The following is a 12,519-nucleotide window of genomic DNA, read 5'->3' on the forward strand; positions in this document are numbered from 1 at the left end:
AGGAGCATCTCCTCTTCTCTCTTTGATCATTCTAGTCCCTGAAGGGCTGACCACACAGAATTGCAAGTAAGAAAGATCTTTGTACAGTTCACACAAATTGAGAAAACCTGCTCAAATTGACTCATATGTAATAACAACAATCATCATCCTTATTCCTGGGCATCACAGGAAGATATATAGGGAGAAAGGCAGAGGTGAGGAAAGAGAGTGCTAAACAGCAGTTTTGAGTGGAAAAAAGAAAAAGTAAGGAATGAGTCCACAATAATGGAGTTAATTCGTTTCCAGAGAAGATTACTCACAGTCACCCAAGATACCCTTTAAATGAAACTTTAACATAGAATATTCTGGGCACAAATACTTGCACAGACAGCTGAATTCCAGAGTTGCAGGAGGGGAAAAAAAAAAAAAAAAGGAAACAGCTCTGATCCCTCCAAAAATAGTCTCTCCTCTTTTTATATTACAATTGGCAACAAAAGCAAAAATACTGAAGCTCTTCATCACTTCCTTCTTTTACTAGAAATGTCCTAGGCTGCACTGGGTTTAGAATATCATAATGCTGAAACAAAACCAAAGATCTTCAGGAATAGCAGACTGAATTGCAGAGTGCTAACACCTTTGCCAAAGAGGAAATGAACACAGCACTGAACTGGACATAGTTTTAAAGCACGTTTGACTAAGGAATCATCATTCATGAAGCAAGTTTTATACGAGAAATGTCTCTACAATTTGAAATACAATTAGAAATTTGGCAGGACATTTGTAATATCAATCATTGCAACTCACTTCGACTTTTGGATTTGTGTTGATGCTTGGTTTTTTATGCTCTGGTTAAAAATTATAACATCTTTAATAGCTTGATATATTTGTATCAGATTCACTAAGTTCACAATCTTCACATTTTACATTTACACTTAATCACAGGCATTTTACAGTAGCAGAATAACAGAATGTGAGAACAGCTGATGTTCTTAAATTGCATGCTTTCCAAATCCACAATAGTTCTGATGCATTTATAAGATGCATCTATACAATAATTATGCTGCATGGTATACGGGTATTTTACTGAAACAGTCCTCTTAGAAATACTTTAGGAGGGTTTTACAGTAACCTTCTACATTTCGTTTTGATAAGGGGGTGGGAAGAAGGGTGGGGAGGGGAGAAAATTTCCACATTGCAGATTCAGTCAGGCGGAGGACATGACTTGTGCAATCCTAATAAATCAGAGCATTCCCGTGTGGCAGAAGCAACAGGGGAATAGTGTAAGAGCAGTGCTGCATGTTGACCTAAGCAAGAGCTTATCGAGAAATGATGTCCTCTTAAACAGACTCCTGTAGAGATGTTCTGCATTTCCTCTGACAAATTGTAAGTGCCCTGACTGTAACATTCCTAACAAAATAGGGCTGATTTAGCAATGCACAAACTGCCCATTATCCTACTGCATAAAAAGGCCATTTAAAGCAAAGCCTTAGGACACTGGCCCACTGGAAACAGTACATCTGAAAAATTACCCCCATCTTGTGCCACCAAAGCTGCTAACTACCCTGGGGAATATACCTCATTTACAATACAGACAAATGTTAACTTTAATGAGTTTTAAAACTGCCATTTTTCTTTCATGACTTTGATAATGCTTGAAAACTTAAACAAATACTTTGGCTATTTTTTCACCTGGGATATCATCTAACTGATATTACCACTGCATTTGTTTTCAGCTGCTCTTGTCTTTCTCTCGTTCAAGACAAAAAGTGTTGTGCAAGTACAATTAAAAAGTACAGCCACTTCAAAACAATGCTGGAAAGATTAAACAATCTATTTTAACAAAGTATTCTGGTCTGAAAACTTTGTGTCCCAAGATTACTTGTCATCATCTTCCCAAGAGATGGAGTACCTTTTAAAAAGTATCTCTAATGAGATCTACAAATCTGTGTGCAGGACAGCTTACTTTATTGTGTTTATAAAGATAAAAAAAAATATTTTAAACAGATTATGGTTCTTGGGACTGATAAAAACACAATGGGTGCAAGGTCATTGGGAAGTGTTAATAAAAGTTTTCATAAAATATGATGACTCTCAAGGAGTAATGTTTGGGCGTAAAAAATAAGTATGAAAGTATATTTTCTTCTGTGGTAAACACTCAGTTTTTCTACATGTAGTTAACTCTCCAAATCCTTTATTTATTCTGTTGGTGAACATTTCTAGCTGTTTGATCACCCATCAGCGATGGCTTTACTATTAGCTAATGCAGCATCTTTGCCTCTACTTCACTCATTCTTTTACAAGTGTCATTGAAAGAGACCACTCATCTGCATTAGCCATTAACAATACATTTTAGGTCTTTAATATGTCTGCCAGTGACTGACATCCAAAAAATCTTTATGTCAGTCACACAGGAGCAAAAACTATTAGAATCCTTTAAGAACAATACCCTTCTGCCACATGATACAGTTTTCATAACAAGAAATAACGGAAAACATAGACAGTGCAGGTAATATTTCTAAAGCTGATTATTTGCCAGTAAGTTACCTTATTACGCTTATACACCTCTTATATCAACTTTCATTCTTTTAGCCTGGTGTCCTGTTGCTTCAGTATCTACCATTAACCACAAGCTGAAAGGAAATGTCTTTGCAAAGAAGAATTTTTGGACAAGTTAGATTATATTAATGAAATAAACATCAGATCTTCAGTTTTCACATTTAGACAAAGTACTGGGAGAAAGCCAATGTCCTTGCTCACTATCATATCTTCTCCACCTGTGACCAGATTTGAAAACAGTAACTAAAGAACAATTTCTGTATAGAGAGAAATAAGTCTTGAAGTGTGTGACTATTAATTGCAGAGTACTGACACCTAGATATTTATTCAGTACAGACACACATTTTTATTGTAGGTAAAATTTTGACCTCAAAATTACTACTAAAAAACCAAAGATATAGCAATAATTTGATAACTCAGGTAACACATTTAATCACATTAAAAACAAGAAGATAAGTAGAGAAAGCAGTTTAGAGTGGTAGTGACTGATTATCTTGTTGGCCTTGTATCCAAAATATAAAAGTCTCAAAGTTGATTCTGAAAGCACTCAATGTACAAAAGCATCAGTTTACAATAAAGTGGTGAATGCTGAATTAGTTTGAGTCTGACAAAACAGATATTTCAAAACAAACCAATATCATGGAAATAATTACAATACTTCAGTTATGTAATTTCTAGGGAGTGAGAGGAGTGTACTTAGAGAAATTTTTATCGTGACCTGTTTTTAAAAAAGAAATCACAGGAGGTTTGACTTCCCAGAATTGCATTTCAAATCTGCTTAATATAAAAGTACATTTTTTAAGCTGAACCCATAAACACACATTTTCAGAGCCCACATTTCAACAAGAATGCAAATATTTTAGCAGCGTTTCCAAACAGGGTAGATCAATTCAGTTGGAGACCTTCGGGACCTTTTACAGTTAAGTATCTTTGTATTGGCAAGAAGACTGTATACAAACTATTCCATGAAATATAACACACCACTAATTTGAAGAGAATAAATAAAAGATTGGCTGGTGTCATGGAAAAACACAGCATAATACAAGCCCCTACAAAGAAAACTACATCCATCCATCCCAGCCAAAGCTATGACTATTAGGAAAATGCCATTTATTCATTTCCTTCTAAAGAATCAGTACAATCTCACTGAGAAAATTAATTTGGATTTATATTCAGGTTAATCAACCACCAGCTCTGAAATCAAGAAATGCACAGTTCATGGTGTGAATGGAACTTTCATTTTCTCTCATATATTCAGCAGATAGTGACTACCTGCCTTGTTCCAGTTACAAAGCCATTTATGAGGTCCCTACATCTGTAAATTCAAGTTTGATACGCACATCTCTATGTAGAAACAGTACAGCTACCGAAAGATAATATTTATAGAAAAAGTCGGTCTTGTGGGAAGGATTTTTTTTTTCCTTTATTACATTCTTTTGGTTTTTTTTTTTTGCAAAGGTAGAAAAGGTAAAGTGGTTGATTCCACACAAAGTCATTGTGTGCTAAGCTTTACCTCAAGGTAATATTCTTCGGGTTTTGCTAAAGAAACTGTGATGGTGAAGAATACCAAAAGCAAAGGAGAAGAGCAATAGCAGCGAGGTACTAAGAGAGCAAAAGCATAGCAAACCACAGGCTCATACCATGGGCAAAGCTTCATTACTACTAAGGTCTTCTATAAGGGTATCTATATGAGATAGCATACACAAAAATGGGCACAAGCAGAATGAAGGTATCAGAGTTGAAACAAATCCATACCAGACCCTGTCTCCCAGCCAGAGCATTTTGAAAGAAAGGCATGGACAAGCCCCGTCGACACTTGAAAGGGATGTTGATAGGTAACAGGGCTTTTGCTTAGCTCCACCAGCCAACACAGAGAAGAGTGAGGGCACGAACCTGAATTTTGCAACCCCCACCTCTCTTGCAGACCATCCATACTAAAATTGACCCGGCTTTAAATAACCTTTGTCCTCAGGGACTGCAAAAACAAAAGTGAAAAATAAAGCCATACAGAGCAAATATAGGGAAGACTATTCAAACATGTGCCTACAAGTACGGTGGCAATCATAGTAAAGACTATGGTTTAGACAAATTCACAGAAGCAAAAACTTCACACAACTTCTTTTCAAAATTTAAAGAAAGCACATAAGAGTCAGTACGATAAATTCACAGCCTTCACTCCACCCATGTGTTTTGGAAGTGCATCTGCACTAGATTGTGTGGCCAAGTACAGTTTAAAGCAACAATAGTTCAGAATGATAATAGCTGCCAACAACTCCCAGAAGATGTTGATGCAGGTTGCTCCCAGATCTGCATCATCTCCTTTAGGTATAGGACAAGAAGAGGAGTGATACAGCAGAAACATTTGGAGGCTGAATCCACTTACTTTCCAAGAGCTCAGGGCAAAGCTCCTGCATCAGACTGAGTGGAGCCCTATATCACAAACCACATCACAGAGATGGCCAACTCAGATAAAGCACTCAGAACTCATCTAACCTTTTCTCATTTTGAAATACTTCCCAGGCCTATGTGTGTATTTCCTCCAATATTTTGTTTATGATAAATATATATGTGTCACTTAGCTTCCTTCACTCAGACAAAACCAGCCAAAATGTACTTAATAGATAAGATATACAGACTGAGCATACATAGTAAATTCAAGCATAGCATAAGTTTCTAGAACCCAGCTCAGAGGTTAGTAACTGTCCCCATAACACAATATTGTTTTGCATATTTTGTTTTTCAGAATATTATTGCAGTATTAGAAAGGAGTTTTATGCTTTGTACAAAACGTTAAGACACAGGAGAGGAACTGGAGATTAGTCTCTGTTACTCAAAAGATTTATAAAATGTAGAAATAAAAACTTCATGAAAAGTTTCTCTTACATGCTTTGAGTCGTTAATAAATAAACGTGATTTATTGTTTGAGATAGATCCCTGTGTCTGGTGTCTTGTTTCACCTAATATTCGCTAGTAAAAGTTACATGCTAGTTTTCCTGGGATGGGAGAACAGCTGTTTGATGTTCTGGTTTATAAAAGAGGCCAAGAGAGAGTGTATTTGTTGTGGAATTAATTGGTCCAAATTAAGCACATACTGTTTTTCCAACTTATGTTGGGAATCTACGTGATTTAATAGATATGATAAATAGCTGGTGAGAGTAACAAAGGATGATTCTGGGCCACCCCTGTAGCATGCAGGCTGTCAGCAAAGTTTGGGTAAATATCATTTCAGCAAAGAAAGGAGGAGTAGAATCCAGCAGCAAGAATCAGCTAACAACCATTTTGCAAAAGCCTTTCTCATAAAACAGCCACCAAAGGAAGCATCTTCACCTTGTGAACTCAAAAAAAAATACAAAAAAAAAAACAACCCACAAAAAAAAAAACCAGAATTGGCCATCCAATAACAACACACCTTAATTTCCAATATTTAAATTGGTAATGAGGAAGGTGTTTTGTCTGAATTTCCATTTCTTTCAGGGCCTAATTATGAAAGACAGAAAAAAATGTGCTATGCACTCTCTTTCACATCTCATTACATTTATTCAGCTTTATTACTAATTCTTTGTTAATATAATTTTCACCCTGGGAACTACATTTTTTGTCTAGTTACCCTGATACATGAAACCCTTAAAGCAGGAAGTCCTTGATCACCACGTCATATTTCTCATGGTATTTTAAAATGACACTCACCATATTGTTAGAAGTACGTTCTATCAGCAGGCTGCTCTCTGGAGGTGTTCTTTCCCTCTCTCTCTCAGGTGCCTTAAAGAAGTTTTATCTAGCACGGTGGCCTGGAGAGACAGGGAACAGAAAGAGAATTGAAACGCTCATATACGTGTGCAATCCATCCCTCCCCACCTCAGGTTCTGCTGTGATACATTTTACTTTAGCAGCGTGGCCCAGCAAATTAACTGATGCGGTGGCAAACTTTAACCCCCAGTCTCTTAATCCTGCCACTTGTTAGAGATGGAAACCGAAGAAGCGTTTGCAGCTCCTCATCTCCAGTTAGTTTGTACAAGTTCAGTAAGCAGGTCCCTTAAGGAGCTAAAGAGGAAAACTGCAGCAAATGTGCATGCACTCACAATGAAATAGCAGCCCAGAGGACAAGCGCTGTAATCCCACCAATGATGTTCCAAACCCATGATGGCTACCAGCCGACAATACCCACAGACCTCAATCCATTTTTATTGTATTCAGGCTGCAGTGTTATATTTCCTGCCTCCCTTTAGCACCACACATACAGTGTACTTGAAAACAAAAATCTATAATATTGATCCCACAATGTCACCACAATTATTCTTTTGAAACAGCCATTGAAAACAAATTACATCTGCACTGCCTTTTCATCCGATTGCTCTGGGTGAGCAATGCTCACTGTAGCCGCTAGCATTTTCAGTGTTAGCACTGTGTCACTAAAGATGGTACAGGAAAAAAAAAGTCAGGGGAAAAAGAAAAAAAAAAAAAAAAGAAAGCATTGGTAACATATTTAAAGGGGGGAAAGCAGGAGGGGGAAGCCATCAAATTACCCAGAATGTGAAAAGCTCCTCTCACCTGGTGCAACATTTAAAGCTCTCAGTCTTTCAGTTTTCCTTATGCAAATTGAGATGCTACCAGAGCCATACGGTAGCTAGATTTCCTTTAGATAGTGCATAAGCTCAGCTTTTTTCTGCCCAGTAAACCAAATATAGTTGTTACACTAATTAAATTGACAAAAATTCAAAGAGGATCTCGTTTTCAGGTAGTCTATTTAATACTGTATGATGACAAAAAGTATTATTTGTAACAACAGGATTTTAACCTCATGTAACATAATTCTATTGACAAACTGTAAGACTTTCCTGACAAGGGAGAAGCGATTAACGCAGAAGCGATGACCGCAGAACAAACCCACCCGCTCCGATTAAAGCAGTGACATGACGAAGCTCCAAGGGAATCTGACCAGAAGGAGCAGAGGCCTTTCAGCACCCGTAGCAGGAATACCCAGACGAGGGGAAGCAGGAGGAGGGGTAAAGCCTACTTTCTTTCATGCTGCTTTTCCAATACTTATTAATTTTTACCCCAGTAACGTTTTTGTTCACAACATCAGATCAGTGAAATTGTAGCAACCCCCATAGCGTACACATACCGGCATAATTTTATAGAGAAAACCCTGTCAGCAAATACTAACTTTCATGTGCTCATTAATGGTCTTGTTTGGAAAAATATATACCTCATCAACAATTAATTCTTTTTTTGCCAGCACGGTTGTTGGCCAAGGGAAAATGCTGTTGTATAGCTGTGACCACACAAGTCACAGTGGTGGGCTCCTGCAGCGAGGAAACGATAACTTTGGAGTATTAAGAAAACCAATAGCCTTGTTGACATGAACATGGGAGCCTAACCCCCGAAGCCTCCTGATATGAAGCATTGATTTTTCTGTCTGGGTACAGTTCTAAAGCCATTCATTCTCTATGGTCAGGACTCACAGGGCCAGAGGAAAAAAAAAAAAAAAAATCTGTTCTTTCCACTTTTACCTCCAGGCAAAGTTGAGGAATAAATTCTACATTTTGAGGGATGATTTGTTCAAGCCATGTTTAGTAGAAGCTTATTGCATAAAAAAACATTTTGTTTCCTTGACCCTTGTAACCTGTGACCACTTATTCTTTTGTGCACCTTCTCCACAAGATAACAGCAGGGGAAAGTGCCTAGAGAAAGCAGCTCTGGTTACTTGTTATTCTCCAAATAATATCACCAAGCTTACTTATTATTCCTCAAATAATACTGTCATGTTCACTTGTCATTCCTCAAATACCACTGCCAGCTGACTTGTTATTTCTCAAATGCTTCCATGCCTACTCGTTATTCCGCCTCATGTAATTACTACATCCGTTACTTGTTATTCGTTCTCATATACTACCGCTGGGCTGTACTTGGTTATTGCTCATGTACTACTGATACGCCTCTTTGCGATTTCTTTTTCACCACTGCTTCGGCATGTTGCACCTCTTTGAGAAAGGAAGTAATATTATCATTCTGTATAATTTTGCAACCCATACACTGACTCCCTGTTTCCTCTGCACCCCTGTTGTCTTCCTTTAGCAGCTGTTGTAAATACATGCTAAAAAAAAAAAAATAACCAACTCTCCTGTGAAAGAAACAACAGTTCCAGTTCAGAGTCAGGGCGGCACGTTCCATTGGTGATAAAAATTAAAAATAAAAAAAAGAATAAAAAGACAAAACAAAATGGAAGCAATGTTGAAATAATCGCACGTTTCCCCCTCCCCACGAAGACGCAGTAAGCCAACACAATGGGATGTCTCCTGCTCCAGTGACAGAAAGCTGAGCCAGTTTTTACTGTTTGCCTCTTGTTTTCAAAGAAACAAAGCGACAGCGTTCGACAGGAGATGCCAGTGTTACCGAAGGCTAATGCCTGGACACTGAACTTGCTTTCCCTTTCAGCTGGCAACTATTTAATCGATTTTTAATGTAAATAAGTATTCGGATGCAATACTACACAATCATCTGTAAGACAGACAAAATATCAGTGCCTACACACAGGCTGGTATCTTTCCATGTGAGTACATGAATATATATACACGCATATATATACATATATACACACACACACATGCATACACACACACACAAACAACCATTCAGAAAACATGAAAATAAACACCTCTGGAAATGTATCTTTATAAATTTCTGATAGAGTACACACTTTCTACATGAGAATGATATTTTTAGCAGATATATGTCCATCTACATACACATATACAGATGAGTCCTAGAGAATCTCCCGTGTTACCACTGCAGAAGCATGCTTATATTATGGTACAGTGTGAATATGTTTGTATATTTATTATTAAAATACTTACTGTTCTGCCTTTTGAAGTAGATGGACAAATGATTTAGGAGTAGAAATAGACTAGAAACAAAATTAATGCAAATAATGCGTTGATTTTTTTTTAGCTTGATTAGCCAAGCCAATGGAAAATTCTAGAAAACGTATACAATTATTTTAACTGTCATAGACTGGCAATTGTAATTGACATGATTTGTACGAGATGCAGTGTAATAACTGAATATATTAAAAAAAAATCTCATGGCTTGATTACCAGGAGAACATTACTAGTGCCACAATATTATTAACAACACAATTATCATGGCATCCCTAGGACACGCTCTTAGCACTTCAATGCATTAGCGAACCTTTGCTAACGAAGAAAAAATTAAAGTACAGCAAATTTCAAAGCACCAGTTGTACCCAATATCATTAAAAATTTATAAAACTTCCCCTGAACATGACAAGTGTTTGGTTTAAATGAAGATCAGCCATAAGAAGGAGCAGAAATCTTGTTATTCTTTGTCTCTTTCTCTCTCCCTTCTTTTCTCTTTCTCTCAGACCTCCCCCAGCCACCACCACCTCAATCCAGCTGAAATATGTAACCATTACAGAGTGACAGTTTGACACACAATGACCTGTCAGAACATTCATCTCTCAATGTTTTATTTTAGTGAGGAGCCAAACTGCAGAAAAAATAAGCAAGTTGTTTCAAGGCTTGGAATGAGATCAAACATTTCTGGCATCCCCACTTACCAGACCTTTGATTTACAATGGATCTGTCAGAGGCTGATTAGACAGTGTGTGTTTAAAAACCTATAGATGTTCCACAATTGCACAAGCTCTCCCCTTCCCTTCGCAGAAAGCATTTCTGCTCTTTGTTTGAACGGAGTGAATAAGCTAGGTTACATTGCAGAACCTTACACCTTGCGAGTGGAAAACACCACATGCAAAACTGCAGGCAGCTACGATTAAATCCTTTAGTTGGGAGCATTCCAATTCTCTACTAAAAGAAAGCCGTAGATCTCACTACTCTGTAATATTTGCTATGCCAATTTCTATTACCTTTTTTCCTTCCAGGCCTAAAGTTATAAGAGTCTGCAGAGAAAATATACCTATGGACTGCTGCAATCCCTGCATATATTCAATAACATTTGAAGGCAACACACAGCTAAAAATTAGTCAGACAAAATAAATGCAGGAGGCTAAAATATTCCCTCACTGCAACATTTTTTGCTCATAATTGCAACAAGGAAAAAAAAAAAAGCTAGAAATATATTGTTTCTATTTGTACCTAGAACAGTTGCAGAAAGAGCAGCAGAATTTGTGCCTGGCATTAGAATGCGTAATTCCTTAATGCTATATTGTGGCATATGGTTCATTGTAGCAAATTATGAATACATGTGTTTGGAGAGCTTTGGTAGTAAATTTGGGCTTTGTACATCTACAACAATGCCCAAATCTGACACACGTAATTTATGTAATATTAAGTTAATACAATATTATGAAATTAGCTTACTGTAGTAAAGCTGTAATTTTAAAATGAAAGACAATAGGATGAAATGAAAACAAAATAAACATTAGCATTTTGTGAAAGGTAAAACAAATGTTCCAAAAGTCTGCTTTGTAATTTATTATAACACAGTGTTAATGACTTCCAGCATATTTAAGACACGATGTCCTTTAACTGTATAGCACAACTACAGCGCTGTTCAGAACAATCCCTGTCTTTCAACCTCCCCGGGACAATGCTCTCCATTTATTTAATAGGCAGCATTCATTCAGAAGCTTCTTTGAGTAAGGAGAAGGTAAATGGGAACTTTGGGCTCCGGTTCCCACTGTACTCCCTAAGGGTTCAGCACTGCATTTGCTCCATGTGGAAAATTCTGATGAAGGTGGTAAAGTCATAGGAACATAGGCTATTACTCTGCACGTGAGACCACTCAAGATATGAAATTATATTTATCATATCAATGTATGTAACCACAAATTGGTAAAGTGATAAAAGCACTACAATATGAGCCCTTTAGCTTCTAGGAAATTGCAAATGCTGAAACACACATTTTTGTGCTTTTAAGAGGGAGAGGTGAGCAAATTAGCCAGAGTCAAAAAAAAGAAGAAGAAAAAAAGTGGTGCACTGAGGTCATCACACAAGAAGCTGAAGTGACACAAAATTTCCATTTTCAACTTTCTGAGGAAGAAAGGGATCACAAAGAAAACTGTAGAACATCAGTATTTTAAAGCTGCAGAGAACTTGTAATATGGTTACAAAAAAACTAGAGGTTATGGTCCAGAAGAAAACAACTGCAGAATGCAGTGGCTTCACATATTAGTGCAGTTCAAGTCTCAGCCAACAGTGATGAGTGAAAATGTTTGTCCCTTCTTCCACGGAAGTGAAAGGTATGTTATATACTACTGAATATTGCTACCATCCTGGAAATTTGCTGTTGATATCTCCCACTCCGCCATCTTCTTTCACACAGTCAAGCACAGAGAGAAGACAATCAATAAAATGGTAGAATTGCATTAGGGTTAAATGTATGAATGAATCATGAAATACAATGAAATTATCATAAAAGGCTCAAATAAAACCTTACACAAAATGCCTACATGAAATGCATATATGATGTGCATATCTGTATACACCGAGTACAATTGCCTTGTTCTTCTTAGGGCCTCAGATCCACACACCCTATTTCACACAGGGAAATCTAACACTGAGTAAGACACACATAAATGCCTACTGTCATGCATCTTTGCAATTTGTGTGTCATAAACTACATAACTCAAGCATAAAAGTTGGTACACCTGAACACTGGAAAGCCTACATACCTGAGCTGAATGAATAGTCTTAATTTTAGATGCTAACAAGCACGATTTCATTACTTAAATTAGACGAAGCAATGCTGGTGAACAACTGAAAATGTCCCAGAAATGGGAAAAAAAGCCACAGGTAGACCTTCTGGATATCAACATTGAGTAATTCTAAGATAAACCATGACAAGTCAGATTTCAACCATTTCAACAGAACTAATTGTCGCATAAAAGGAACATACCTCTAAACATAGAGGGAAGAAACAACAGTCAGTGCTACCAGTTGAGATACTGCAGCATATTTGACCGTTCACAGTTTGTACAGCCATTAAAGGCTGTGAAACTTACAT

The 12,519-nt window shown here is 37.2% G+C and overlaps 1 long non-coding RNA gene across 1 annotated transcript in view; it reads right to left on the reverse strand.

Annotated features, from left to right (window-relative positions):
- LOC107054298 overlaps nucleotides 1–12,519 on the reverse strand; it is an 80,595-nt gene that overhangs the window by 24,085 nt on the left and 43,991 nt on the right. Inside the window, exon 3 of the long non-coding RNA XR_001468446.4 lies at nucleotides 6,223–6,323. This is a non-coding gene — a long non-coding RNA (uncharacterized LOC107054298). The remainder of the gene's footprint in view (nucleotides 1–6,222; nucleotides 6,324–12,519) is intronic.

This window comes from Gallus gallus, chromosome 11 (genome assembly GCF_016699485.2).
Source record: "Gallus gallus isolate bGalGal1 chromosome 11, bGalGal1.mat.broiler.GRCg7b, whole genome shotgun sequence".
Classification (NCBI taxonomy): Eukaryota; Metazoa; Chordata; class Aves; order Galliformes; family Phasianidae; genus Gallus; species Gallus gallus.